This window comes from Bos indicus x Bos taurus, chromosome 1 (assembly GCF_003369695.1).
Source record: "Bos indicus x Bos taurus breed Angus x Brahman F1 hybrid chromosome 1, Bos_hybrid_MaternalHap_v2.0, whole genome shotgun sequence".
NCBI lineage: Eukaryota > Metazoa > Chordata > Mammalia > Artiodactyla > Bovidae > Bos > Bos indicus x Bos taurus.
Window position 1 is genome coordinate 50,773,378 of NC_040076.1, and position 4,886 is coordinate 50,778,263.

A 4,886-nucleotide genomic window follows, 5' to 3' on the forward strand; every position below is an offset into this window, starting at 1 on the left:
GCCAGGCCTCCCTGTCCATCACCAACTCCCAGAGTCTACTCAAACTCATGTCCATCGAGTTGGTGATGCCATCCAGCCATCTCATCCTCTGTCGTCCCCTTCTCCTCCTGCCCCCAGTCCCTCCCAGCTTCAGGGTCTTTTCCAATGAGTCAACTCTTTGCATGAGGTGGCCAAAGTACTGGAGTTTCAGCTTCAGCATCAGTCCTTCCAATGAACACCCAGGACTGATCTCCTTTAGAATGGACTGGTTGGATCTCCTTGCAGTCCAAGGGACTCTCAAGAGTCTTCTCCAACTTCACAGTTCGAAAGCATCAATTCTAAGGCGCTCAGCTTTCTTCACAGTCCAACTCTCACATCCATACATGACCACAGGAAAAACCATAGCCTTGACTAGACGGACCTTTGTTGGCAAAGTAATGTCTCTGCTTTTTAATATGCTATCTAGGTTGGTCATAACTTTCCTTTCAAGGAGTAAGCTTCTTTTAATTTCATGGCTGCAATATATGGACTTCCCTGATGGCTCAGACGGTAAAGCATCTGTCTACAATGCGGGAGACCCAGGTTGATCCCTGGGTCAGGAAGATCTCCTGGAGAAGGAAATGGCAACCCACTCCAATATTCTTGCCTGGAAAATTCCATGGATGGAGGAGCCTGGTAGGCTACAGACCATGGGGTCGCAAAGAGTCGAACACGACTGAGCGACTTCAATGTCATGTCATGTCATATATATATATATAAATAAAATACGAGCCAGCCCGCGTCACCACCTGACAGCGCCCTCCGACTAGCCCAAGGTCCCCGCCGCCGCTCCAGCTCCGCGCAGCCGTCGCCGCCGCCACCACCGCCCCTTCTCAGCCGCCCGCCATGACGACTGCATCCACCTCGCAGGTGCGCCAGAACTACCACCAGGACTTGGAGGCTGCCATCAACCGCCAGATCAACCTGGAGCTCTACGCCTCCTATGTCTACCTATCCATGTCATACTATTTTGACCGCTATGGAGTGTCTTAGAATATTTTCTTCACCGATCTCATGAGGAGAGGGAACATGCTGAGAAACTGATGAAGCTGCAGAACCGGCAAGGCGGCCGAATCTTCCTTCAGAATGTCAAGAAACCAGACCGTGATGACTGGGAGAATGGGCAGAATGCAATGGAATGTGCGCCGTGCTGGGAAAGAAGTGTGAATCAATTACTACCTGAACTGCACAAACTGGGCACTGAAAAAAATGATCCCCATCTGTGTGATTTCATTGAGATCCATTACCTGAATAACAGGTGGAAACCATCAAATAATTGGGTGACCACATAACCAACCTGCGCAAGATGGGGGCCCCTGGATCTGGCATGGCAGAGTACCTCATTGACAAGCACAGCCTGGGACACAGTGAGAGCTAAGCCTCAGGCTGGCTTCCCACAGCCACAGGGGTGACTTCCCTGGTCACCAAGGCAGTGCATGCATATTTAGGTTACCTTCACCTTTTCTATAATTTGTAACAAAACATCTACTTAAATTCTTTCTTTAGTACCATTCCTTCAAATAAAGTAATTTGGTACCCCTCCAAATATATATATATATACACACACATATATATATATAATATAGATAATCATTATTATTGATAATTATTATTATAAATAATCAGGTTTCAATTTATTCAAATAGCCAATGTATTCTATATTCTGCAGATAGATATTTGAAAACTACCATCTTCAGCTTTAAATAATATATACTGAGTGACAAAAATACCAAGAGGGAAAAATAGTTAAAAGGGCAGGCTAGCTCATTTTATGCAGAGGTGTAAAGAAGCATGAACCACATGTTGCAGAACTGAAATGCTAAATGAAGCGGTGATGTGTGGGAACTGGGCCACAGATGTTAGGATGTTACTTGTTGAGACTGGGCTCAATAGACTAGACTCAACAAACCATGAAAGTTTAAAATTTAGAGGTTCTGATACTGTTAAAATATTATGACTTACAGCTTTAAACTTTAAAATAGTAGCTCCCATTTGTTCAATTCTAATTTGAGATTATGCTCTGAATATGCTCTTTTTTTTTCCATAGTAGTGATATTAGACACAAATTCATACAAATAAAATTGATTATTTAAAATTTTAAAAACTGACTTTCTAAGTTGCTAGAGTAAATTGGTTCATTTCCTTCTCCTATCCCAGGCTTCTTAGTCTGTATGTCAGTGTATCACTTTCCTGGTGCCAAAAAAGTGTCTGTATTGCTTAAATAAATCTTTATGTGTTAGTAGAATTATACACAGAGACTCTCTCTACTCTCTCCTTCTCCCCATCTCTTTCTTTTTCAAGTCTCGTATTTTTATGTATGTCTGGTAGTATTTATGAAGTTCAGGTTTTGCATAATTTTTTATTGAAAAAATATAGTTGATATACAGTATTGTGTCAGTTCAGTTCAATCGCTCAGGTGTGTCCCTGCGACCCCATGGACTGCAGCACGTCAGGCCTTCCTGTCCATCACCAACTCCCAGAGTTTACTCAAACTCATGTCCATTGAGTCGGTGATGCCTTCTCATCTTCTGTCATCCCATTCTCCTCCCGCCTCAATCTTTCCCAGCATCAGGGTCTTTTCCAATGAGTCAGTTCTTCACATCAGGTGGCCAAAGTATTCCATTTCAGGTATATAGCATAGTGATTCAGTGTTTTTGCAGATTATATTCCATTATAGGTTATTAGAAGGTAATGGATATAATTCTCTCTGCTAACATGTAAATCCTTGTTGCTTATCTATTTAATATATAGCAGTTTGTGTGTTAATCCCATACCCCTAATTTGTCCCTCCCTCCTTCCCTCTCCTCTTTGGTAACCACAAGTTTTATTCTCTAAGTCTGTGAGCTTGTTTCTGTTTGTTTAATTTAATACTTTTCCAAATAGAAATATTTCCAATGATTTATTTTGCTACTTTGGGTAGTTAAACCATCTATAACCAATTATTCCTTAAATCTTTGGTTATATAATGATTCAAATCAACCTTGATTACACACACACACACAAACTAAACAGAGAAACAGTCTAATCATGAATTATTGGGAATCCATAGGTTAGCTTATTTCTGCTTCAGTAAAATATGACTTAATAAAATAGAGATAATACCATCTACTGCTTCCAGGTCTCAAGTACAAATCAGGCAATGTCAAAGTACAGTATTTAGAATTCTGTGAGAATAAGGCTGCATAATATTTGAGACATTGCTATCAATGATTGTTACAAATAAGCTTTAGCCTTTACTGAACATCAGCTATATTCTCAAGATATATAGTGTGCTAAATACATTACAGTCATTTTTACATTTTAACCTCAGAACTCTGAAATGTAGGCATTATTATTGACCCTGTTTTACTAAAAAATAAATTGAATCTAAGTTTGAAATAAATTGTCTGAAGATATAGCAAGTAAATTTTAGATACAGTAATTGAAAGCTGGTCAACCTAATTTCAAAAGATAATTTATTAATTGTTTCCCAACTTAAGATGTGAATTCAATTATTTCAGTAGTTATATTATTATCCTAATGTGTATTAGGAAAAAAAGTAGTACATTTAACTCAAGATATTACAGATGTGATTTTTAAGACTGAGATTATCATAGGCATTTAATTTTAAAGGTGAATTAGTTTCAGTATAAATATAAGATAATAGTAAAGATGACACCCAGTTCAGTTCAGTCACTCAGTCGTGTCTGACTCTTTGCAATCCCATGAACCACAGTACACCAGGCCTCCCTGTCCATCACCAACTCTGGGAGTCTACCCAAACTCATGTCCATTGAGTCGGTGATGCCATCCAACCATCTCATCCTCTGTCGTCCCCTTCTTCTCCTGCCCTCAATCTTTCCCAGCATCAGGGTCTTTTCAAATGAGTCAGCTTTTTGCATCAGGTGGCCAAAGTATTGGAGTTTCAGCTTCAAAGATGACATCCAAATATGGCAAAATTAGGAAAGTGGTATTTGATTGATGAAACTTTAGGAAATTCTAGAATGACCTGTTGTTCATCTCCAGTCACTAGCATTACTAACAGGGTCCTATTCAGAACTGGTACTAGGGGAAATTGGTGAGTTTATAGTTAATACGTATTATAATCCAGAAACAGCATGCTCTTGGGTTACCATAGAACCATTCTCTATGTATTTGGAACTCATTTCCTCTTTTCAAATTTATCTGACTCATGTTCATTATTTAAATGTCATGCTTCCTGGGAAACTATCAAACAAATTTCTTCTATAAGTTAACTTTTTACTGTAACAGCAGTATTTATTACCCAAAACCATAGGAGTGAATAATTATGGTTATTTCAGGCATTGTGTCACAGCCAGAATGTTATTTATGAGTAGGAAGGCTAGGTCCTTCTAATGCTTCCTAAATCATGCCAAGTAATTGTGATGTCAAACTGGTTGTAAAGGTGACTCTCCTTTTATTACCAATAGAAGTCATATCACTTTGAGGTATATGTTTGTTTTCTCTCAGGACAAATAACATTTTTCCACTTAAATGGGAAGCAAAAGTTTAACAACAACTTCAAACAATTATTTAATTTTAAGTCATGTCAACTACTATGAAGATATATTGAGCATCAGTTGTGTACCATCCATTATTTTAGGCACTGAAGATACAAAAAAGTAGGCACAGTCCTTGCTCTTGAAGTGAACTGAAAGCAGCTCAGTCATGTCCAACTCTTTGCTACCCCATGGACTATACAGTCCATGGAATTCTCCAGGCCAGAATACTGGAGTGGGTAGCCTTTCCCTTCTCCAGGGGATCTTCCCAACCCAGGGATCAAACCCAGGTCTCCCGCATTGCAGGAAGATTCTTTACCAGCTGAGTGACTAGAGAAGCCCAAGAATACTGTAGTGGGTAGCCTATTC

The 4,886-nt window shown here is 39.5% G+C and overlaps 1 pseudogene; it reads left to right on the forward strand.

Moving 5' to 3' along the window:
- Window positions 1–864: 864 nt before the first annotated feature.
- LOC113898710 lies at window positions 865–1,507 on the forward strand (annotated as a pseudogene).
- The last annotated feature ends 3,379 nt before the right edge of the window (window positions 1,508–4,886 follow it).